Genomic DNA, 26,971 nt, shown 5'->3' on the forward strand with positions numbered 1-26,971 from the left:
CATTGAATCGCTTTGGTAACTTTGTAAAAAATCAACTTACCATGTATGTATAAGTCTACCTCTGGACTTTATTCTGTTCCATTGATCTATGTGTCCATCCCATGCCGATACTGCACAGATATATGTCCTTTGCATTTCCATATATACTTCAGAATTAGTCAGTTTCTAAGTATAACACCTGCTGGGATTTTGGTTGGTATTATGTTAGACATATAGGTCAATTTGAAGGAGAATTGGTATCTTAATAATATTGAGTTTTCAAAGCCATGAACATAATATATCTCCCCATTTATTAGGAACTTCATTAGTTTCTCTCAGCAACGTTTTGTAGTTTTAGAGTCTGAATCTTGCATATATGTTAAGTTACCCTTGAGTATTTTTGGTGCTACTGTAAATGGTATAATTTAAAAATTTTATTTTGTAATCGTTCATTACTGGTACATTGAAATGGATTTTTGTGTATTTACCTTATGTCCTGTGATCTTGCTAATTCACCTACTCATTCTAGAACTTGTTTTACAGATTCTTTAAGATTTTCTAATATACACAATTATGTCATCTGAAAGTAAAGATATTCTTACTTCTTTCTTTTAAATCTGTATACCTTTTATTTCTGATTTCTGCTTTATTGCTCTGGCTAGGACTTTCTGTTAAATGTTAAGTAGAAGTAGTGAAAGCAGAAAGCCTGCCTTATTCTTCATCTTAGGGGAAAATGTCATTTTCTATTAAGTATGATGTTAATTGTAGTTTTAAAAAAATTAATGCTTTTTATCAGGTTAAGAGATTTCTCTTTGTTCCTAGTTTACTGAGAGGTTTTTTCTTTTTTTAAATTATGAATGGGAGTTGAATTTTGAACTTTGTCACAAGCTTTTCTGAATCCATTGAGATGACCGACCATAGCATATTTTCCTTTTTACTGTTGATGTGGTCAGTTACATTGATTTTCTAATATTGACCCAATCTTGCATATTAGTTATAAAGACTATTTGGTTATGATGTATTATCTTTTAATAAATTGCAAGTATTTTGTCTAGGATTTTTATATCTACTTCAGTGACATACATTGGTCTGAAATTTCCTTCCTTCTTCCCCTCCTCCCTTCCTCCTTTCCTTCCTTCCTTCCTTCCTTCCTTCCTTCCTTCCTTCCTTCCTTCCTTCCTTCCTTCCTTCCTCCCTCCCTCCCTCCCTCCCTCTCTTCCTCCCCCCTCCCTTCCTCCCTTCCTTCCTTCTTTCCTTCTTTCGTTTTTGTATCACGGTTATATTGCCTTCATAAAATGAGTTGGCAAGTGTCCCCTCCCCCTCTATTTCCTGAAAGAGTTTGTGTAAGATGGATAATATTTTTTCCTTAAACAGACGATAGAATTTATCACCTAGGCCACATAGGCCTGGAATATTCTTTGTGGAAAATTCCACAGAGAAACTTTTAAATTATGAATTCATTTTTAAACAGATATAGCACTATTCAACTTTTCCATTACTTCCTGTGAAGTTCTGGTGATTTGTGTCTTTCAAGGAATCTGTCCACTTCATCTATGATAAATTTATTGTGATACGTTTTTCTTAATAGTCCCTTATTATCATTTTAATATCTGTAATGATATATTCTCTTTCATTATGGATATTGATAATTTACATTTTTCTTTTTTTCTTGATCAGATTTGCTAATAGGGCTCAATTTTTAAAATAGTTTTAAAGAGCCTACTTTTGGTTTTGTTGATTTTTCACTATTGCTTGATTTTTATTTCACTGATTTCCCCTCTTTATTATCTTTTCCTTTTAGTTACTTGATTTAAACTTGCTCTTCTTTTTCTAGGTTCTTCCTAGTATTGGATCATTGATTTTAGACCATAAGATTTTCTTTTTTTTTTTTAACAACTTTATTGGAATATAATTGCTTTACAATGGTGTGTTAGTTTCTGCTGTATAACAAGGTGAATCAGCTTTATATGTATACATATATACATATACATATACATATCCCCATATCCCCATATAAATTTTTTAAGCTATGCATTTCCCTCTAAGCACTGCTTTAAGTGCATTACCCAAATTTTGATACATTGTTTTTTTCGTTACCATTCAGGTAAAACTATTTTCTCATTTCTCTAGTAGTTTTTTCTTTGAACCACAGATTATTTAGAGGGATATTGTATATAATATACACTAATATGTATAAATTAGATAACTAATAAGAACCTGCTGTATAAAAAAAAATTTGAGTATTTTATACACATTTTTTCTTATCGACTCTTATTTAATCCCGTTGTTTCACATTGACTTCAATAAGTGTTTTTCTCATAATGTCTTAATACTCTTAGTCGTTTACATCCTTACAATGGGTTGATATAGTAAATAATGCTGCAGTAAATATCTTTATGTGTATATGTGTGTATTCTTGTCTTCACTGTTTGCTTAAGACATTATCAGGAGTGAAATTACAGACAAAGTGTTTGCAATTTTTAAAATAGTCTTTTCTTCTTAAAATTTTTGCCAAGTTTTTTTTTTTAAACATCTTTATTGAGGTATAATTGCTTTACATTGTTGTATTAGTTGCTGCTGTATAACAAAGTGTATCAGCTATACATATACATATATCACCATATCCCCTCTCTCTTGCATCTCCCTCCTACCCTCCCTATCCCACGCCTCTAGGTGGTCACAAAGCACCAAGCTGATCTCCCTGTGCTATGCAGCTGCTTCCCATTAGCTATCTATTTTACATTTGGTAGTGTATATATGTCAATGCCACTCTCTCACTTCATCTCAGCTTACCCTTCCCCCTCCCCATGTCCTCAAGTCCATTCTCTAGGTCTGCGTCTTTATTCCTGTCCTGCCCCTAGGTTCTTCAGAACCTTCTTTTTTTTTTTTTTTTTTAGATTCCATATATATGTGTTAGCATACGGTATTTGTTTTTCTCTTTCTGACTTACTTCACTCTATATGACTCTAGGTCCATCCACCTCACTACAAATAACTCAATTTCATTTCTTTTTATGGCTGAGTAATATTCCATTGTATATATGTGCCACATCTTCTTTATCCATTCATCTGTCGATGGACACTTAGGTTGCTTCCATGTCCTGGCTATTGTAAATAGAGCTGAAATGAACACTGTAGTACACGACTCTTTTTGAATTATGGTTTTCTCAGGGTATATATACCCAGTAGTGGGATTGCTGGGTCATATGGTAGTTCTATTTTTTGTTTTTTAGGGAATGTCCATACTGTTCTCCATAGTGGCTGTATCAATTTACATTCCCACCAACAGTGCAAGCGGGTTCCCTTTTTGCCACACCCTCTCCAGCATTTACTGTTTGTAGATTATTTGATGATGGCCATTCTGACTGGTATGAGTTGGTACCTCATTGCAGTTTTGATTTGCATTTCTCTAATGGTTAGTGATGTTGAGCATCCTTTCATGTGTTTGTTGGCAATCTGTATATCTTCTTTGGAGAAATGTCTGTTTAGGTCTTCTGCCCATTTTTGGATTGAGTTGTTTGTTTTTTTGATATTGAGCTGCATGAGCTGCTTGTATATTTTGGAGATTAATCCTTTGTCAGTTGCTTTGTTTGCAAATATTTTCTCCCATTCTGAGTGTTATCTTTTCGTCTTGTTTATGGTTTCCTTTGCTGTGCAAAAGCTTTTAAGTTTCATTACGTCCCATTTGTTTATTTTTGTTTTTATTTCCATTTCTCTACGAGGTGGGTCAAAAAAGGATCTTGCTGTGATTTATGTCATAGAGTGTTGTGCCTATGGTTTCCTCTAAGAGTTTTATAGTGTCCGGTCTTACATTTAGGTCTCTAATCCATTTTGAGTTTATTTTTGTGTATGGTGTTAGGGAGTGTTCTAATTTCATTTTTTTACATGTAGCTGTCCAGTTTTCCCAGCACCACTTATTGAAGAGACTGTCTTTTCTCCATTGTGTATCCTTGCCTCCTTTGTCATAGATTAGTTGACCATAGGTGCATGGGTTTATCTCTGGGCTTTCTATCCTGTTCCATTGATCTATATCTCTGTTTTTGTACCAGTACCATATTGTCTCGATTACTGTAGCTTTGTAGTATAGTCTGAAGTCAGGGAGTCTGATTCCTCCAGCTCCATTTTTTTCCCTCAAGACTACTTTGGCTATTCGGGGTCTTTTGTGTCTCCATACAAATTTTAACATTTTTTGTTCTAGTTCTGTAACAAATGCCATTGGTAATTTGATAGGGATTGCATTGAATCTGTAGATTGCTTTGGGTAGTATAGTCATTTTCACAATATTGATTCTTCCAATCCAAGAACATGGTATATCTCTCCATCTGTTTGTATCATGTTTAATTTTTTCATCAGTGTCTTACAGTTTTCTGCATACAGGTCTTTTGTCTCCCTAGGTAGGTTTATTCCTAGGTATTTTATTCTCTTTGTTGCAAGGGTAAATGGGAGTGTTTCCTTAATTTCTCTTTCAAACTTTTCATCATTAGTGTATAAGAATGCCAGAGATTTCTGTGCATTAATTTTGTATCCTGCAAGTTTACCAAATTCATTGATTAACTCTGGTAGTTTTCTGGTGGCATCTTTTGGATTCTCTATGTATAGTATCATGTCATCTGCAAACAGTGACAGTTTTACTTCTTCTTTTCCAATTTGTATTCCTTTTGTTTCTTTTTCTTCTCTGATTGCCGTGGCTAGGGCTTCTGAAACTATGTTGAATAATAGTGGTGAGAGTGGACATCCTTGTCTTGTTCCTGATCTTAGAGGATATGCTTTCAGTTTTTCACCATTGAGAATGGTGTTTGCTGTGGGTTTGTCATATATGGCCTGTATTATGTTGAGGTAGGTTCCCTCTATGCCCACTTTCTGGAGACTTTTTATCATAAATGGGTGTTGAATTTTGTCAAAAGCTTTTTCTGCATCTATTGAGATGATCATATGGTTTTTATTCTTCAGTTTGTTAATATGGTGTATCACATTGATTGATTTGCATATATTGAAGAATCCTTGCATCCCTGGGATAAATCCCACTTGATCATGGTGTATGATCCTTTTAATGTGCTGTTGGATTCTGTTTACTAGTATTTTGTTGAGGATTTTTGCATCTATATTCATGAGTGATATTGGTCTGTAATTTTCTTTTTTTGTAGTATCTTTGTCTGGTTTTGGTATCAGGGTGATGGTGTCCTCATAGAATGAGTTTGGGAGTGTTCCTTCCTCTGCAATTTTTTGGAAGAGTTTGAGAAGAATGGGTGTCAGCTCTTCTCTAAATGTTTGGTAGAGTTCGCCTGTGAAGCCATCTGGTCCTGGACTTTTGTATGTTGGAAGATTTTTAATCACAGTTTCAATTTCATTACTTGTGATTGGTCTGTTCATATTTTCTATTTCTTCCTGGTTCAGTCTTGGAAGGTTATACCTTTCTAAGAATTTGTCCATTTCTTCCAGGTTGTCCATTTTATTGGCATAGAGTTGCTTGTAGTAGTCTCTTAAGATGCTTTGTATTTCTGCAGTGTCTGTTGTAAATTCTCCTTTTTCATTTCTAATTTTATTAATTTGAATCCTCTCCCTTTTTTTCTCGATGAGTCTGGCTAATGGTTTATCGATTTTGTTGTTCTTCTCAAAGAACCAGCTTTTAGTTTTATTGATCTTTGCTATTGTTTTCTTTGTTTCTATTTCATTTATTTCTGCTCTGATCTCTATCATTTGTTTCCTTCTACTAACTTTGAGTTTTGTTTCTTCTTCTTTCTCTAGTTCCTTTAGGTGTAAGGTTAGATTGTTTATTTGAGATTTTTCTTGTTTCTTGAGGTAGGCTTGTATTGCTGTAAACTTCCCTCTTAGGACTGCTTTTGCTGCATCGCATAGGTTTTGGATCATCGTGTTTTCATTGTCATTTTTCTCTAGGTATTTTTTGATTTCCTCTTTGATTTCTTCAGTGGTCTCTTGGTTATTTAGTAACATATTGTTAGCCTCCATATGTTTGTGATTTTTTCGTTTTTTTCCCTGCAATTGATTTCTAATCTCATAGCGTTGTGATCTGAAAAGATGCTTGATATGATTTCAATTTTCTTAAATTTACTGAGGCTTGATTTGTGACCCAAGATGTGATCTATCCTGGAGAATGTTCTGTGCGCACTTGAGAAGAAAGTGTAATCTGCTGTTTTTGGATGGAATGTCCTATAAATATCAATTAAATCTATCTGGTCTATTGTGTCATTTAAAGCTTTTGTTTCCTTAGTAATTTTCTATTTGGATGATCTGTCCATTGGTGTAAGGGAGGTGTTAAAGTCCCCCACTGTTACTGTGTTACTGTCGATTTCCTCTTTTATAGCTGTTAGCAGTTGCCTTATGTATTGAGGTGCTCCTCTGTTGGGAGCGTATATGTTTATAATTGTTATATCTTCTTCTTGGATTGATCCCTTGATCATTATGTAGTGTCCTTGCTTGTCTCTTGTAACATTCTTTATTTTAAAGTCTATTTTATCTGATATGAGTATTGCTACTCCAGCTTTCTTTTTTTTTTTCTTTTTAAACCTAGCCATATACATTTGGATTTTCTTAACACTTTAATTTTCCTTCCCGTTTAAATTTATTTATTTATTTATTTATAGCTGTGTTGGGTCTTCGTTTCCATGTGAGGGCTTTCTTTAGTTGCGGCAAGCGGGGGCCACTCTTCATCGCGGTGCGCGGGCCTCTCACTATCGCAGCCTCTTGTTGCGGAGCACAGGCTCCAGACGCGCAGGCTCAGTAGTTGTGGCTCACGGGCCTAGTTGCTCCGCGGCATGTGGGATCTTCCCAGACCAGAGCACGAACCCGTGTCCCCCGCATTGGCAGGCAGATTCTCAAGCACTGCGCCACCAGGGAAGCCCTCCAGCTTTCTTTTGATGTCCATTTGCATGGAATATCTTTTTCCATCCCCTCACTTTCAGTCTGTATGTGTCCCTAGGTCTGAAGTGGGTCTCTTGTAGACAGCATATATATGGGTCTTGTTTTTGTATCCATTCAGCAAGCCTGTGTCTTTTGGTTGGATCATTTAATCCATCTACGTTTAAGGTAATTATCAATATGTATGTGCCTATTACCATTTTCTTAATTGTTTTGGGTTAGTTTTTGTAAGTCCTTTTCTTCTCTTGTTTTTCCATTTAGAGAAGTTCCTTTAGCATTTGTTGTAGAGCTGGTTTGGTGGTGCTGAATTCTCTTAGCTTTTGCTTGTCTGCAAAGCTTTTGATTTCTCTATCAAATCTGAATGAGATCCTTACCGGGTAGACTAGTCTTGGTTGTAGGTTCTTCCCTTTCATCACTTTAAATATGTCATGACACTCCCTTCTGGCTTGTAGAGTTTCTGCTGAGAAATCAGCTGTTAACCTTATGGAAGTTCCCTTGTATGTTATTTGTCGGTTTTCCCTTGCTGAACCTTATGGGAGTTCCCTTGTATGTTATTTGTCGTTTTCCCTTGATGCTTTCAATAATTTTTCTTTGTCTTTAAGTTTTGCCAATTTGATTACTATGTGTCTCGGCATGTTTCTCCTTGGGTTTATCCTGCATGGGACTCTCTGCACTTCCTGGACTTGGGTGGCTATTTCCTTTCCCATGTTAGGGAAGTTTTTGACTATAATCTCTTCAAATATTTTCTCTGGTCCTTTCTCTCTCTCTTCTCCTTCTGGTACCCCTATAATGCAAATGTTGTTAGGTTTAATGTTGTCCCAGAGGTCTCTTAGACTGTCTTCATTTCTTTTCATTCTTTTCTCTTTATTCTGTTCCACAGCAGTGAATTCCATCATCCTGTCTTCCAGGTCACTTATCCGTTCTTCTGCCTCAGTTATTCTGCTGTTGATTCCTTCTAGTGTAGTTTTCATTTCAGTTATTTTATTGTTCACCTCTGTTTGTTTGATCTTTAATTCTTCTAGGTCTTTGTTAAACATTTCTTGCATCTTCTTGATCTTTGCCTCCATTCTTTTTCCGAGGTCCTGGATCATCTTCACTATCATTATTCTGAATTCTTTTTCTGGAAGGTTGCCTATCTCCACTTCATTTAGTTGTTTTTCTGGGGTTTTATCTTGTTGCTTCATCTGGTACATAGCCCTCTGCCTTTTCATCTTGTCTATCTTTCGGTGAATGTGGTTTTTGTTCCACAGGCTGCAGGATTGTAGTTCTTCTTGCTTCTGCTGTCTGCCTTCTGGTGGATGAGGCTATCTAAGAGGTTTGAGCAAGTTTCCTGATGGGAGGGACTGGTGGTGGGTAGAGCTGGCTGTTGCTCTGGTGGGCAGAGCTCAGTAAAACTTTAATCCACTTGTCTGCTGATGGGTGGGGCTGGGTTCCCTCCCTGTTGGTTGTTTGAGGCGACCCAACACTGGAGCCTACCTGGGCTCTTGGTGGGGCTAATGGCGGACTCTTGGAGGGCTCACGCCAAGGAGTACTTCCCAGAATTTCTGGTGCCAGTGTCCTTGTCCTCACAGTGAGACACAGCCACCCCCGCCTCTGCAGGAGACCCTCCAACACTAGCAGGCAGGTCTGGTTCAGTCTCCTGTGGGATCACTGCTCCTTCCCCTGGGTCCTGATGTGCACACTACTTTGTGTGTGCCCTCCAAGAGTGGAGTCTCTGTCTCCCCCAGTCCTGTCGAAGTCCTGCAATCAAATCCCACTAGCCTTCAAAGTCTGATTCTCTAGGAATTCCTCCTCCCGTTGCCGGACCCCCAGGTTGGGAAGCCTGACGTGGGGCTCAGAACCTTCACTCCAGTGGGTGGACTTCTGTGGTTTAAGTGTTCCCTAGTCTGTGAGTCACCCACCCAGCAGTTATGGGATTTGATTTGATTGTGATTGCGCCCCTCCTACCGTCTCATTGTGGCTTCTCCTTTGTCTTTGGATGTGGGGTATCTTTTTTGGTGAGTTCCAGTGTCTTCCTGTCGATGGTTGTTCAGCAGTTAGTTGTGATTCCGGTGCTCTCGCAAGAGGGAGTGAGAGCACATTCTTCTACTCTGCCATCTTGAACCAATCTCCTGAATTTAATTTTTTATAGTTTGATTAATATGTGTCTTGGTGTGTTTCTCCTTGGATTTATCCTGTATGGGACTCTCTGCGCTTCCTGGCCTTGATTGACTATTTCCTTTCCCATATTAAGGAAGTTTTCAACTATAATCTCTTCAAATATTTTCTCAGTCCCTTTCTTTTTCTCTTCTCCTTCTGGGACCCCTATAATTCAAATGTTGGTGTGTTTAATGTTGTCCCAGAGGTCTCTGAGACTGTCCTCAATTCTTTTCATTCTTTTTTCTTTATTCTGCTCTGCAGCAGTTATTTGCACTATTTTATCTTCCAGGTCACTTATCCGTTCTTCTGCCTCAGTTATTCTGCTATTGATTCCTTCTAGAGAAACTTTAATTTCATGTTTTGCGCTGTTCGTCATTGTTTGTTTGCTTTTTAGTTCTTCTAGGTCCTTGTTAAATGTTTCTTGTGTTTTCTCCATTCTATTTTCAAGATTTTGGATCATCTTTACTATCATTACTCTGAATTCTTTTTCAGGTAGACTGCCTATTTCCTCTTCATTTGTTTGGTCTGGTGGGTTTTTACCTTGCTCCTTCATCTGCTGCATATTTCTCTGTCTTTCCATTTTGCTTAAATTACTGTGTTTGGGGTCTCCTTTTCGCTGGCTGCAAGTTCATAGTTCCCATTGTTTTTGGTGTCTGCCCCAGTGGGTAAGGTTGGTTCAGTGGGTCGTGTAGGCTTCCTGGTGGAGGGGACTAGTGCCTGTGTTCTGGTGGATGAGGCTGGATCTTGTCTTTCTGGTGGGCAGGACCACGTCCGGTGGTGTGTTTTGTGGTGTCTGTGAACTTAGTATGATTTTAGGCAGCGTGTCTGCTAATGGGTGGGGTTGTGTTCCTGTCTTGCTTGTTGTTTGGCATAGGGTGTCCAGCACTGGAGCTTGCTGGTCGTTGAGTGGAGCTGGGTCTTAGCATTGAGACAGAGATCACTGGGAGAGCTTTCACCAATTGATATTACATGGGGCCAGGAGGTCTCTGGTGGTCCAATGTCCTGAACTTGGCTCTCCCACCTCAGAGGCTCAGGCCTGACACCCGGCCGGAGCACCAAGACCCTGTCAGCCATACGGTGTAGACAACTGTGGTAAAAATCTGACTGATATCTTGGATTTCTCTTTGCTGGGCGATTTATCCGAGCCAGGTTCCCTTTGTCAGAAACACAGCAAGTCAAAACGCTGAGACATCTGAGGTTTGCAGTGAAGTCAGGGTTTATTCACAAGGCAGCCAAGGAGAAGACAGGAGAACAAATCTCAAATCTGACTCCTGGAAGACAAGGGGCTGGGGTATTTATGGGATAAAGAGTAAGGCAGCAGGGCCATCTGAGGCATAGGGAGCATGGGGAAAGGTGATTGGGAAAAGCTGTGGTAGGTGTGGTAATCCCCAAGTTTTCTTTCGTGCCACTCTTGCCCCATCTCTGTGACCAGGATTTCTATTTCCCTGGAGTTTTCCTGCAGAGATTCCCGTCTGCATGGAAGCCCCCAGTGCCTACTGAAGCTGTATAGTATGGCTGCTTTGAGGAGCAACCTAAGTTTTATAAACCTTCTAGAGTCCACAAGAGGTAAACAGCCTCTCCCATTTCCTGTCTCCAAAATACACTTTTATTTTCAAACTTTAGGGCTGTGGGAGTAATTGCCACTCAAAAATTCTGGCCATATCCTAGCATCTCTCCCACTTTTTTTTAAAAGAAAGAATTTCCATCTTCTAAAAATTTCACATCCCCATAGAGGGGCCTTAAAGATCACTTTCTTGGCACACCTGATTTCTTGGTATAGATAGCTAGGATTTTTGAGCAATCAAGAGGTTCACAAAAGGCTCACAAACTGTATAACATTTCCTTTGTTTCTGAACATCTTGCTTAGAATGCTAAACCCACCCAGGGTCCTGAAATCAGGCCATAGGGTTTCTTTAGTTTCAGCTTGTTCACAGCTTAGAGGAATCCCCAGATCTCTGAGAACCCACATCCTTCCCCAAGTTCCAATCTGTCTCTAATAGAGTCATTACATTCATAGTAAACATATCAACTCACTCTTATTCTAGGGCTAATAATTTGTCTATGGTGCAGATGTATACTGTGCTGGGACTTATAATGATGACAAACAAGTCTCTAAAATGTATGCCTAGTTTACCTGAGCTTCTTCAGCATATGGGTGTAAATAAGAGTTCATTAACCATAATAACCCACACATAGTAATAACCTCCATATTCAAGCGTACTCAGCTTTTGAGTACATGTGACTCCCATGTACTAACTAATTTGTCTTGTTGAGTCTTACTGCTGTTTTTGCTGGATACAGCTGAACCTGCCTGCCACAAAGGCCAGCCCAAATTTAAAAAGAGGAAAATTAGACTTTCCCTCTCAGTGGGAGGAATAGCAAATACTGCCATGTTTAGTTTTCCACAAAATGAAAAAAAAAAAAAAAAGCTATTGTATCAGCCTGGGATTAGTCAGGAAAACAGAGCCATCACATATATTATGGGAAAAAGAAGTTTACTGTAAGAACCTGGCTTCCGTGAACACTGGGGCAGGTGGAGGAGTCATAGCCCCTGGGGAAGGGAGGGGAGCGAGGCATCTAGTACCATCCTGCACCTGGGAGCTCATGGAGAGGTCTGTGGTGCTGCCACACCTGGCTGTCAGTGTCCCCAAACAATGGTTTCCACTTCACTGCCATCTTCCAAATTTCACGTGAGTTCCTGTCATTAGAAAACCCTAACCTGAACCCATATGAGAAAGGAGTTCCCAGTTCCCATAGAAGGGAGTGAAGGCAGGGTCATCCTGACAACAGATGTCTCAGAACAGATGCTCTTCCTTTGTACGCTTGGCACTGCCCTGGGGTTCTGTAAGTAGTACTCTTCTTGTGTCAACACTTAACTGATGCTCTTTGGAGACCTTGCACTATGCTGTGATGGGAAACTGTAAAATCAGGGAAACTATAAAAAACATAATGACTTGCCTAAGCCCTCAGTCCAGAGATAGACAGACCCTAGGACAGACAGAGTCTGCATGTAATCTGGCATGCTGGCAAGGTGCTTCTGCACTGAATATTATCCCTCTGTGGAGCCTAGGAGTGCGTTAGTCATGTTGCTTTTCATTCTAGGAGGAGAGATTCATTTGGTTTAACATGTATCCTTTTAAAATGCAAATACCCTCAAAACCGTGATATGGTCTCTGACTTTAGTGTAAACTGGTCTCATTGACATTGCATGCTGACATAAAAGGCCTCCTGTGAGCAGAGTTAGTGTTAGCCAAGGTATGATGAATCTGAAGAAAGGCTCACTGGGTGTCCTGTCAAAGGGTCACCATTTGTGTAATAAGGCCTCAGACCAGAAGAAGCATGAGATGAGTAGGGACATCAGACTTGGGGTCCATGGGCAGTGAAAGGGTAGTGCACAGGCACCTAGGACCTAGAGATGGTGGGGAGAAGGCTTCAGGGAGAGAGAGGGAGAAAGAAAGTGCATATGTCACCGATGAATGACATTTTTTTTTGAAAATTTGCCCCAGATTATCCATGCATATTCAAAAAGAGTCTACAGGCACAGAAGAATGTGTGTCAAACTCTTAGATCCATCTGACATCTTGAGTTGAACTAAGGTGGTAGACAAACTGCTACAGGCCATGAATATTTTGGTGATCTACTGGCAGATTGTGGAATTAGGTAGAGGGACATCCAATGGCGGGGTCGGGTGACTCAGACACTACCTGGCTGGCAAAGCCATCTACCACCCCAGCCCTGGTCAACAGCGTAACTCAATTCCAAGCCCCATTGGAAGGGGAAGCTAGAGTGCCAGATACACTTTCTATCTCCTCTTCTCTAAAGGTGACCCAAAAAGCTGTGAGTTTGCCTTGAACAGCAGAAGCGAAATAGCTACGATGTCTAAACAGCCTGGAGCAGCCTGTCGCATGAGGCACAGCTGCCAGGGAAATTTTTCCTCTCCCTGAGGATACTACCAGACAGCTAGCCTCACCTAGCTTGTCTCTCCATTACTTTGATCAAAACCTCTCATTGTCCGTTGATTTAGCATTTCAGGTCTTACCCTGTACAGTCAAGCTCTCCTTTACTTACTTGCACCTGTATAAACAAGTAATGCCAGAGTTCCTTCTTGTGTTTTTTAGCAGATAAGGAACCTTGGCAGTCATCAACATAATCTTAATAGCCATTATCACCATTACGATGGCTAATATCTATTGAGAATTTATGCCCAAGGACTTTCTAGGTGCTTAATGTGTGTTATCTAATTTAATTCTCAAAAGAGTCCTAGGATTTGCAACTATTATTATGGGTTAACTTGCTTGCTCAGGGTCACACCTCAGATGCAAATCCTTGGTTGGAATTTAGAGCTGAAAACTGCTTAGGTCTTGTTTTACACCTGACAAGTTGCTAAACTTCTCAGAAACTAAACGATCTCGATAACCATGGGAAAGAGAAAAGTTAACAATTTCCTTATTTTTCTGTTGCTTTTGAAGAATCTATAGGTACTAGCCTTGTTCTTTTGACTCGTCATTTTTAATCCTTGAAAGAAAAAAACGCAAATTTTTCTTTATTATTAAACTTTTTCAATATTTCTTTGATTTTACTCTAACTTTATTTTCAACAATATAGATGCTTCTGTGCATGCTTCTATGTATATATGCTTCTAAGAGTGATACTATAAATCATTCTTATTTTAAATTCTAGTTCACCTTCACACCCGCCTCTAAGATCTTCGGTAGAAATCTGGTGTTCAAGGGCTTTCAGAATAGCCTAGACTAGGTTGGAGACATACTTCACAGGTCTGTAACTCTCTTACATGGTGGGATCTTAGACTAAAAAGGGCAGGTCGGGGATGAAAAGAGGAAAGAGAGTTAAGGTGGACAGCAGAGCTGCGGAAGAGAGCTTTGTGAAACAGCCTTGGGACAAAAAGAAGTAGAGGTCAAAGATAAGTACTCTGGGTTTTCAATGGAGCGCCCACATCTGAAAATGGTGAGAGGTTCAGACTTGAGTTGAGGGGAGTGAGGGAGCCTGGAAAGAGAGAAAGAGAGGAGGCTAAGTTTGTATGGTTAATTTAGGTCTTGAGAAATATGTTCTTGGGAATATGAGGAGAGGCTCATTAATAATTTTCCCATTTAAAGCATCCATAGCACCTCAGTGGGACAGACTGAAACTGAGGATAGAATATTCCTTTGTCTTTCCCTCAGCTCAAGTCTCTTCTCCAGCAGTCCTTGGGCACGTCCTGCTTCCTGCTTTGTGTTTTGGTTCCAACTGTTTACCACTCAATCTATTTGTAATGAAGGAAACAGAAAAGTGCAGGGCCAGCTAGTCTAGCTGGTTTAGAGAAAGGCTGTCTCATTGAGACACAGTGTTGAAGATTCTGTTAGTGTTTTCCAATTTTCATACATTGTGGGCCATTTTTTTAAATTTTCTTTTTTAAAAAATTGAAGTATAGTTGATTTATAATGTTTCAGGTGTACAACAAAGTGATTCAGTTATTGTTTATTTGTGAGTGTGTTCATTTTCAGATTCTTATCCATTATAGGTTATTATAACATATTGAATATAGTTCTCTGTGCTATATAGTAGGACCCTGTTGTTTATCTATTTTATATATAGTAGTGTATATCTCTTAATCCCGAATTCCTAATTTATCCCTCCCCCCTTTCCCCTTTGGTAACCATAAGTTTGTTTTCTATGTCTGTGAGTCTGTTTCTGTTTTATAAATAAGTTCATCTGTATTATTTATTTAAGATTCTACATATAAGTGATATCATATGATATTTGTCTTTCTCTATCTGACTTACCTCACTTAGTGTGATGATCTCTAGGTCCATCCGTGTTGCTGCAAATGACATTACTTCATTCTTTTTTTATGGCTGAGTAATACTCCATTGTGTATATATACCACATCTTCTTTATCCATTCCTCTATTAATGGACATTTAGGTTGCTTCCATGTCTTGGCTGTTGTAAATAGTGCTGCTATGAACACTGGGGTGCATGTATCTCTTTGAATTAGAGTTTTCATATTTTCCAGATATGTGCCCAGGAGTGGGATTGCTGGATCATATGGTAGCTATATTTTAGTTTTGTAAGGAACCTCCATACTGTTTTCCATAGTGGTTGCACCAATTTACATTCCCACCAACAGTGTACCATTGTGGGTGGGTTCTGTTTTCTCATTGTGGACCATTTTTCCTGGTAATTTTCTCCTTTTTAGTGGCTTTGTTTTCATATTACCTTCTTACAAGGAATAATTTGTGACTAAGTCAATTACATTGTGCTATGGACTGAATGTCTGTGTTTTCTCAAAATTCATATGTGGGTCCCTAACCCCTAAAGTGATAATATTTGGAGGCGGGGCCTTTGGGAGGTAATCAGGTCATGAGGGTGCTGCTCTCATGATGGGATTAGTGCTGTAATAAGAAGAGACATGAGAGCTTGCTTCAACAGCTTGCTCTCTCTCTGTCATGTGAGGATACGACAAGAAGACAGCCATCTGCAAACCAGAAGGAGGATTCTCACCAGGAAACAAATAGTCTGGCACCTTGATCTTGTACTTCCTAGCCTCAGAACTGTGAGAAATAAATATCTGTGTGTGAGCACCCAGTCAATGGTAATTTGTTATAACAGCCCAAACAGACTGATACACATTGTTGTAACTGAAAGTTTTGAAATCCTTGGGGGAACAAAGACCCTTTCAAATCAATTAAGAATCAATTGAGAATAACATAATATGGAAATAGTACATATTATGAAGTCATACAGAGTTGGGATTTTATTCCAGTTCTCACACAGTCATTAGATGACTTTTGACAAACGGCTTAATTTCCTTGAATATCATCAGTTTACTAAACAGAAAGATGGAGATACTGTTTCTGAAAGATTCGGACATATAAAATATGTAAACTGATTAACACTAGGCTTGGTATATAACAAAACCTCAGTAAGAAGTAGCAATTATTCATACCCACAATAATGATTAACATTTAGCCTGACAACACCAACTGTTGGGGACAATGTGGAGCAACTGGAACGCTCATACATGGCTGGTGAGAGTGTAAATTGGTACAACCACTTTGGAAGACTTTTCCGCAATATCCGCTGCAACTGAACAAAGCAGAACCTATAACCAGTAGTTCTGCCCCAGGTATATACCCAACAGAAGTGCATTCATGTGTGACCCAAAAGCCATGTATAAGGAATGATCATAGAAGCACAATTCACATTAGTCAAAACCCCCAAATAACTCAAATGACTGTTGATACTAGATCCAGCAGTGAGAAAAATGAACTATTGCTGCAAACAACAATTTGGATGAATCTCACAAGAATAACATTAAGTGAAAGAAGCCAGACATAAAGGAGTACCTACGGTATGATTCAATTTATGTAAAATTCAAGGCAAGCAAACCTAATCTATGTGGTAGAAGTCAGGAGAGTGATTACCTTTGAGGAGAAAACGGCTGGTGACTAAGGCCAAAAAGAGGGTCCAGGGGCTGGTCACATTCTGCATGTTCTTAATCATTTCTTGATCTGGTCACAAAAAATATGGGCACTTTGTAAAAATTCCTTGAGATACATTTATAATTTGTGCACTTTTCTGTGTATTTTGTATAGTTAATAAAAATGTTTAAAACGGAAGCTGTTATTTCTCTGTATTGTTGTTAGCTGTCTCCAGAGGGGTTTGCTTTCATTCTCCTCCCTTTGCGACCCCTGCTCCAGCCAGGGCCTCTTGCTGTGAAGGCCAGTCCCAGCTCTAGACTCCTTCATTGTCAGCTTTCTGCCACCCTCCTGGGTACTCTCACAGACAGCACTGTAAAGTCAGACTTGACTCTCCTGTACAACAAACTCTTCCCTGACTGGGGAGAAGACAACAGCCCTGCCCCTCAGGCGTCATGCCCTGCCAGCCCCTCAGAGCTCTTGGTTGATTGAACTCTACATCTTGCCGAGCTTGCAAAGTCCAGGATACTGTTTAGATCTAAGCCTCTGGAGGGAGAGAGGCCCCGGTGGAAATGCTCACATTCTGAATCAGAGAATTAAAGCAGTTTTAACTGTGTGCTTGGGCACAAGTTTATTCGTGAATCCTGCTATAAACTACACTAGTGTCTAAGAGAGAGAGAGAGAGAAATCTTGTTCTTAAAAAGGAGATTGGTTAGCTTTAAAGGAAAGACAGTAGTTTGAAGCCCTAAGCAAAGTTGGTGGAAACTTCTGTCACCTCGATTTCATCCATTTCCTTCCCATACGAAGACCTGTGTCTTCCAAACAAAAACATTTGGACACCTGGTATCTGCTGGACTTGGCATGATGCTTATACAAATGTTATGTCAAATTTGATCTTCAAGGCAGCTCAACAATAAAGATAACCTTAGTTCATCTTTCATATGAGGAAATTGAATTTCAGAGGGCTATGAGTCACCCATGGACCTAGACTATTAAATAAGTAAGGAATAGCTGATTTTTAGGTGTACCTGTGTGATGGCCAGAGCTGACAGTCATCAGCTAAATACAATGAATCTCATACCCAAAGAACTGATGAGATTGATGCCAGGATTTTCTCCGCAGAAGTTCAGGGATAAATCTGTAGGTAAGTGGAGCTCAGCAAGGAGGAGTTGAACAAGCCAAGAGAAGGCAGCCTTGACATCTACACCATCACTTCTCTTAATTTTTACAAGTTTCATTATTCTGTCATATTGTGGTTTCATGGTTCAGGTGCTTGCCTTGGGTTCCTGGCCAGGTTGCAGGCTTCCAGGGGGAGCACACGCTCTTAACATGTCTCCCATTCTTACCAGGTGTCTAGGTGAGGGCTGTGCAAATAATGACCCCCAGTGGGCATCTGACAGTCATATTTGGTCATTACCACATCTTAACGGCCATGGAAAAATGCCAAGTACTTGGCTGTTGGTCTTTCTCTGGCACTTCTGATGTGCCCAGTAAATGGAACCCTTCAGGACATGGTGGGTTTTCTCTTGTCAACCTGGTGGGTAACTGCCACTGCCACTCTGTCCATTCATTGCCTCAGTCACTGCTCATCAATTAACTCATTCCTTAAGAATATGTTGATTCAAGATCAACCACAGGGGTGGCCCAAGTGACTAGAGTTGCAAGGCCGCTTCTCAGGGCTCCCTGCCAACTCCCTGGGCAGTTGTGCCTGCCCAATTAAACACCTTGCTTCACCCTGACTGCATCTGCAGATCATCCTCTCTCCCTTCACCTGTTATTCAGCATTAAAGGCAAACTCAATTTTATGCAGATAAATAGAGTTTAGTGGTAATGTGCCGTATGACCTTTGAAATGACAAGATGACATTAATTTTTAGGGATTCTACCTTCTCAGGCTGTCACTGTTGAGCATGTAACTTGATGAGAAGTGGAGGTCTCTGCATTTTGAGCACGTACTTATAGTTTAACATGCTGTTTCAAATGTAAGGAGGCTCCCTCTTTAATTTTTTTTTCACCAGCTTGACAGTTTTTCAAACATATTCACTGTCAGCCCTAACAACCTGTCAACAAATGCCATTATGTGAAAATTGCCAAGACTCGCTTGAGGACTGTGAAAAGTGACAGACATGCCACACGAATAAGTTTCTCAAAAACCCAGGGCTGAAACTTTTGAAAGACACTCTGGCCCTTCCAAGGAAAAAATGAACAGTCAGATCTCCAGGAAAAAAAAAACATACACTTGTCATATCAGATATCTGTTTCTCTCCCAGGCAAATTAAGGTGTATGTGAAAGAATAAAACATACAGAGGACAATAGCTGCTGAGATCCGAGGCTGTGCCGTGTCTCCACTCTTATCAGTGAATCCAAGAAAGGAACAGAAAACTGTTTTTTTCTTCCACTAGAGAATTTAAGGGGAGGTCGCCTTCATTTTTAGGTTGAATGTTTCTGGGAATAGAAGAGGGGAAGCAAGAGAAACTGAGATAAAGCAAAGTGAAGCCCATCATGACATACGAAAATGAGAGCTTGTCCTAGTATTTGGGACAGGACATATCTTGGTGGTAAAATACGGCGGAAATATAATGGGTAGTACAAAGAACCTTGGATTTGAAATTAGGAGACCTGGATTTGAATCCCGACTCTGCTACTTAAGCAGTGTCTGGCCTTGAGTTCTTTCATTTAACTCCCCCTGTCTCAGGTTTCTCACCTGTGTGCTGGAAATGGTAATACCCGCCCCAAAGAGTTGTAGTGAGGATGAAATGAGTTAATGTATGAATGGTACTTTACTCAAAACACAGATTTGAAATCTAAGACTCAAACTGACATGGGAAGAGAATGTCTCTGACCCCAAGGGTCCAAACTCCCATTTTTGATGTAATTTGGCTCTTCATTTATAACTGAGGTTTCTATTTACCCAAATTCAACTCCAGTGAAATGCTGTGTATCTTGGGTGATGTTTCAAACCAGAGACAACCCATCCATGAGCAATGGTGGTGAGAGAGGGAGGCAGGTGACAGAGGAGGGAGGGAAGCCGTCCTGGACTGCGCGTGTCTAGCTCCTCCTGTCCAAATGATGTCTGTCATATGATTATCCACAGGCCCTGGGCCTGCTAGGTTGTGTTCTTATGGTTGTTTGGACATTTTTATTATTTTTATTTTAAACTCCAGGGCTTACTATCTGCTTCCCTCTTACATCTGATGCCCCAGAGATGAGGAATTCTCCCCTAATGAGGAATCCCCATGGGAGACCCACAAAGGGACCAAGGGAACAACTGTCCATGGCACTCTGTGAGGGCAGGGAGGGTTTGCCATCAAGTCTTGAGTGTTTTGTCCCAAGGCAGCATAGAAAGGGGATATTTAAACAGAATTAGAGTGAAACTTCCTAGGGACCCTGCCTAACAAGTAGGGTCTGAGGTCAGTGTGCATTTCAATGCTGCATATATCTGTGCCTTTTCCCCAGGTTTCCCCAGTACCTCACTTTCATAGCTACCTTCCCATTTTCAGATATGTCTGGGTGTTCTTGGTCATCTTAGAATCTATCTTATATTTTCCTGTTGTGATTGGGGTGTCTTTTAAAAGAGATGGAACTTTTTTCCTTCCCTATGGTTTTTCTTTGGACCTTAAATGTTGGTGCTGAATTTGTGGTTCAGAGGAATGTCTTTGGCGCTACTCAGGAGGTATTGATTCAGCTGGGGGTCTCAAATGATAGTTGGCTTGTACCTATCAAGGGCCCTCAATATCCCATATGAAAGCCCAAGGGACACATGACTTCTGAACTGACTGGGTGTAAAGTCCACATTCGTAGGGTCATGACTCCATATTTATGATCGACACTGTGATCAAATGTGTGGTTTATGGTGATGGTGCAGGGACAAATGGAAAAGTGCAGGGAAGACATGGATACGTGGTCATGGATTTAGCCTGGGTAAAAGTTTGTAAAAATCTTGACCTTGACCCTTGTTTATCAGACAAGACAAATGTCCTCTTTAACACAGCTTACCTTCTCTGAGCCTCTGTTTCTACCAGCCGTGAAATGGAAATGATGTCTGTGTTTCAGAGCATTTGGGAGGATGAACTGAGGCTCTGTGTAAGAGGATAGAGTACTCACTCTGTGACAGCCTGTGGGGTCTGATCTAGGTGGGGTCATCGCGGTCCTAGCAATTTGCTCTTGGAAACCATTTGACTTGAGAAAAAAGTATCTAAGACATTCTCCATTCTGCAAAAGTGATGAAGTTGTTGTTAATTGTGATGACGATGATAATGCAAATAACAATACTGGTAGCCCTAGGTCACTTTTATTTATTTTGTATAATGCATTCTGTACGCATAATATCATTTAGCCTCCCATATAATCCATCACAACTAGATTAGTTATAAACCTCTGTTATACTCTTTCTAAAAGATGAATAAACTGAGGTCTAATTGAGGTTCATCACTTTCTCAAGGTTATACAACTACTAAATGGAAGAGTTAGCCCCACTTCTGTCTCAGTGCAGGACTAGAGGCCAGATCTCGAAGATACGTGATTTTCACAAAGTCTAGAACTCGATTCCTAGAGTCTTTTATGCATCTGCAGAGTTTTTCCAACTTAAACTTTCCCTGTTCTTCTCTTTGCCTTTGTGCCCTTGGGAGCAGAGCCTTCACCTTGATTTTGGCTATAACTCCCATTAACTCAAATGGGCGTCTTGCACATCTCCCCCAGCATGTTGAGATGAGATTATTTCCCATCCAATTGTTTTAACCTTGTGGGTATTGAGTGAGTCTACAAACATTTAACCTTTGGTTTCATTATAAGGTTCAGAGCAGACAGGGTGTGGGGAGAAGATGAACCAGGACACAGATGCCAGGAAAAGATGTTTTGAAGATGGCTTTATGAGAGCACAGCATATGGAATAATAGAAAAATAATCACAAGTGCATTTGAGAAGTGGATGGATCTTTCTATTTGAACTTTGAACATTGGATAAATATTGCCAGAATGCAGAATGGAAGATGCTAGGAGAAGGAAGAAAAACAGCCCAATGTTATATAAAATTGCGATACAATAGCTCTGTTTATTTTTCCATTATTTAAAAAAGTAATAATATTCCTGAATTTTTAGAGTGCATCAGGGTTTCGTACACATGATTTTAAATTTTTATTTATTTACTGGTCCTCATGGTAATCTTGTATGGTTTGAAGGTTGTAGGGTATTGCCTTTGGATACCCTTGCTTTGAATCCCACCAATACCACTTACAGGTTTGCAACCTAGAGAAAGATAATTAACCCTTCTGATAATAAGGACACATTCATACCTCATGGGGTTATTTATGAAGTATATATGATATGAAAATAGTTTTAAAATTATATATATATATATATATTATTACCCTGTACAGGGCTTGGAACTTATTAGGTGCTTATTAGATGCTGTTGTAATAAAACCATCATTTCTGTCATTCCACATCCTTCATTTAATACGTGGGTAAGCAAAGGCTCAGAGAGGAGACTTGACTCACGCATGGTCACACAGCTCATTCATGGCAGGGAGGGAGCATGAGGATAGGGTCTCCTGAGTCCCTTGGTGTCCATTTTTGTTGGTTTTACAGGGCATAGTTGGAGAAATGTGATTTTCTGAATCCACTGATAAAGGCTCCAGAAAGCCATTCCCAAACCACTCTCAACTGGATCAGGTGGTTTCTGAGAACATTTCCATCCACAGCCCCGTGTGACATCCCTTCTCCCGGCTCATGGGGGCAGCTGCCCTTCCAGTCGCTGTGTCGGTAGCCTCTTGCCTGTTTTGCTCTCACTGGGAATCACACTCCTCAGGTGCCCTCAGTTACTAAGTCCCAAAGCCGGGCTGGTTGGCCTTCTGGGTTCTTACAGCAACCTTAGCTCTTTTGTTTAACTAGGTCCCTTTATGTACCCACCATCTCTCTCCCTAGGATCTCAGAACGGGACCTCAAGTAACTGAAGGTTGCCACAAGCAGCAGCTCTCTCAGCTTCCTTTCCTCAGCTTTGTTTTCAGATTACATTTATGACTTCAGGGTGAATTCCACCCCACATGACACCTTTTCTAGGCGTTACACAAGTCCTTGGACCTATGACCAGCCTCATGGGACTGATCAATTTCAGTCCAAAGAGGCCCTTTAGGTTTTCGAAGGACCCCTTTCCCAATGCCCTGATCACACGTCCTTTCTAGATGTATCTGATGTTTCCATGGAGCAGTTTATTTCTTGTTCTAAGAATCTTCCACTAGTTGTGTTCATCAGACTGGCTCCTGCAATAGAATGTGTGCTTTGAGAGCAGAAGCCATTGTATGTGTACACTGTACATAACATTTATTATATGGATTATATATATATATTTCTAAAATTCTTCAATGATTCACTGCCACCGTGAAGCTCTGCTGAGGTTTTGACATGTGCATAGTGCTTAGTAAATGTCACTTCTCTTGAGTTTAGAGATTTCAAAGCTGGGGGTAAAGTAGAAAGAATCTGAGGAAGCTACTTGGAGAGTGAAAGGTCATAAGATCAACTTTCCTTACATCTGGAATCTAATATAGAAATGAGAATATATTCACTCTTTCTTATTCACTCTAAGTTTGTCTGCTCTCAGAGGGCATTTGGTTCCTCTTCCCAGTTTGGGGTAAGTGTAATGGGGTCAACCTCATTATGGGTTTGGGCTGGATATTAAATGCTGTCTGCTGGCTGTTAATCAGGCTTAATTTGGAAACTGGCAGCCTCTGGAAGGATCATGATAACGCTTGTAAGATCTTCAGAGCTGGTGTCTGAGCCCATTATAAAAAGGTTTATCTATCATGTGTTCAGGTGAACGCATGAGTGTTCTTATTAACGATTTTGTTCAGGGAGGGCAAGTTCCTGAGTAACACTTTAACTTCATCAGACAGAGATTAAACCCTGCCCAGCGTGCATCCCATTGTCCCTCTTTTCTCAACATAGGAAAGTTCATGCTGAAAAACATTATGACCCCTAATATTTGGAACTTCTGTTCCTAAGACAGAAAACTGAGATGGATGTTTCCTGGTTCTGATGAGCTCAGAAAATATTTGTTATAATGTCAATCTGATCATGCCACTTACTGATTTAAAAAGCTTTCCATGTTGTCCCCCTGTCCATGAGATAAAGATTGTCATCATTAACAAGGATAGCAAACCCTAATCAGATACCCACGGCCCCTAGAATCGCCTTAGTGCATTTCCTCTAGTTCTTCTCCACATTTCTAGGTGTCTGTTTTAAGGGGACCTGGGGTTTGCTTTAATCAGATATGGTAAGCCTTACAGATATGGAAATGATGGCCTTGAGGGGAGAAGTTTAGCAATGCTGGAATGAGTAAAAGAGATAAGGGATATCTGAAGGAAGTCTAGTCTTTTTATTTCCTTTTCTAAGTAGATATTCAGGAACTAGGAACTTTCTTTATGCAACGTCACCTGAAGCTATGGTGAAGTAACTTCAGCGTGTTGAGGATTGGTCTGTGGACTCTCCACGTTTCATAAAATCACATGGGCCTGCACCACAAATTTAATAATTCAATTGGGTGTTTATTTACTATTAAATCTGGATATCTTCAAGGACAACACCCTTTCCTCTCCTGAGATTGATTTTCCTCCAATTCAGATTCGAAGAACATTTGTTGAACGGTTACATGTTCCAATTACGCTTTCACATCTCTTTGGTGATGGTTGGATTCATTCTTTAAATAAGGAAACAGAAATTCAGAGAGGGTAAATGACTTACTTGAGGCCACACAGCCGGAATCAAATCCCAGTTTGCTCATTCTAAATTCTGATCCACTTCACCATTTAGCCAAGTAGGGCTACCTATTCTGTCTTATTATTGACCTTCCTTTTGCCTCATTATGGGCAGCAGGGTGACTCTCCCAATCAATCATCAAAAAAAACCCTCTTGGAAGTTATTTGGAATCTGTAGTATTTCTGATACAGACCAGGACTTGGGTAGAAAAGACACCCAGCCATCCCTTTGAGATTTCATTATCTTTTCATGACTTGGCTATTGGCTAAGCACCTACTCTTATCTCCCATGATGTGCTGGGAGTTGGGGATATAGCCCTGAATAAGGCTGCATGACCTCATCTTGAGGAGCTAATATTCTATGGGAGGGGGGCACATGATAAATAAGTAAACAAATGAATAAGTAAAGTAGGTAATTGTGATCCTATGCTTGGGGCTTTGAATGCAGTAGGAAGCTGAGAGAGGATTTCATTGTGGCTGAGAACTCTGTTAAGTGGAGTGGACAGAGAGAAGTGGCATTTAAGCCGAGACCTGGAGGATGGATGATTACTAGTTATGGGCCAATGTGGGGAAAAGCATTCCAGCTACAGGGAAGAGCACTAGAAAGGAGCAAAGGTCAGGGCTTTTGTCTTGGGGAGTTTTGTTCTGTTAGCGAGACCTGACAGAGGAGTCCTGGCAGACGGTACATGCGGTCCACTGCCTGCGAGAGTCTGCTAGGCGGGTAGTCTTCTAGTGACCAGCAAAACTTCTACAAGGGCAGCTTATTGCAAACCACAAGATTTATGCTCCTAGAGGGGTGGTGAGGCTGGCAAGTGCCAAGAATGTTGCCTGGGTCTGGAAGCACTGAAAGCCAAGGTCAGCCCCGGAGCACAGAAGCCTATCTCTGCCTGGGGCGGTGGCAGACAGCATGAGTCCATCATTTCCGCGGAACTGCCAGCAGTAAATCACAGCTGGTTATTGCTAAATTCTGGGATTTGCTTCTTGGAGAAAAATAATTAACACTGGCAGGAGTTTGATTGCGTTAATTCACAGAAAGAAACACCCAAATGATAAATCCATAGTGGGAGAACTGCCCATATGTTACAGATTGGCTTAACATGGTTGAGGCATTAAATAAAAGAAGTCTGGGAAACAAAAACCTTTATCAGCTTTATTAGCATTGAACTCTGCGGCTTCCACTGGGGCTGACACACTTAATTAAAGATGCTCTGGTCTAATTAGGTTGCACATCAAATATACAAATGCGAGCTTTTAAAAAGCCCAGCGATTGGAGTTTAGATTCCCTCTGGTGTGCGTATTTACTTCATCCCAGCACCAGGACCCTCTCTGGTGAGATATGGACACCGTTAGGCAGTTCCAGCCTGTCTGGTAGGAGTAGGCATGTGCTTCTTTGTGCTGAACTTCTTTGCATCCAGAGGAGGGTGGAGAGAGCAGACTTTGACTTTCTTCCTTTTTCTTAAGAAGAAGGATGCATTTTGGAAAGTTCATCCAGAAAGCCCTTTTGGCCGTAGTTTTGATACAGTATTTTTTGTCTTATTTATTTAGGTCACCAATTGTCATCATCATCCTCCTCCTCCTCATCACAATCATTACCCTTTACTGAGGGCCTAATTTGTATTGGTTGCTATTTTATATTAGTTTATGTACACTATTGTGGCTTTGGGAAAGTTACTTAACATTAAATAACTTTTGAAGTCTTAGCTATCCATTGCTGCATAACAAATTACCCCCAAACTTAGTGACGAACAGAACAAACATTAATTATCTCACAATTTCTGTAGGTCAGGAATCTGAGCATAGCTTAACTGAGTCCCCTGTTTCAGCTGTCAGCCAGGCCTGTGATCTCATCTGAAGGCTCAACTGGGGGAAGATCCACGTCCAAGTTCACTCGTGTGGTTGTTGGAAGGATTCATTTTTCTCATGGGCTGTGGGCATGTGCGTCTCAGTTCCCCCTTGGCTATTGGCTGCCACATGGGAGTCTGTGGGGCAGCCCAGGGGAGTGAGATGGGCATCCAAGATGGAAGCCATCGTGTTTTTATAAATTAATCTCAGAAGTGCTAGTAGGTTCAGCCCACAGTCAAGGGGAAAGATTCCACAAGAGTGACCACCAGGAGGCAGGATCATGGGTGCCATCTTAGAGGCTGCCTAGCACATCACTCCTCTCTGGGTCTTCAGCTGTCACAGGAGGCAGTGATAATACCTACCTTAGGGGGTTTTGTGAAAATTAAACATAAAGGTTTTGGACAATACCTGGTACATCATAAATTTTCAGTAAATGATCGCTGTCACTGATGTCTTTCAACTCTTTCAATGTGGATTAAACGTAAATATTCACATTCTAGAGATGAAGCACCAGAAACTTAAAAAGGTAAGATGTCCTGGTCATGAGTACCCTCCTGTACTTCTCCTTGAAAATTCTCCACCTTCCTGAACCCTGTCTCTGTTTCTTCAACTCAGCGATACCGCCACACTTTGTTACAGTTTCCTTGTCCTGTGCTGTAGTCCAGAAAGTGCCTCCAGGCAGAAAGCCTAGGGTAATTGTAGTGCTTACCTCATTTATTTCTTGTCTCTCACAAGGTTTAAAGTCCTGTGATGATTGTTGTTCAGTGTCTGAAACCAGCCATTTCATATATCCTCTCTCATTTTCTAGTTGTGCATGGCTGTGTAGAAAGTCCAGTACTGCTTATGTCAGCATGGATAAAGGGCAAATTTCCCTCATTAATTCAATTAAAAATTATATATGCCTATACATTTTGTATATTAATTTATATTGTAAGAAAGTGAGACTGTTCAAATAAATCTAGGGCATATCCAC

The sequence above is a fragment of the Eschrichtius robustus genome, chromosome 19 (genome assembly GCF_028021215.1).
Source record: "Eschrichtius robustus isolate mEscRob2 chromosome 19, mEscRob2.pri, whole genome shotgun sequence".
Taxonomy (NCBI): Eukaryota; Metazoa; Chordata; class Mammalia; order Artiodactyla; family Eschrichtiidae; genus Eschrichtius; species Eschrichtius robustus.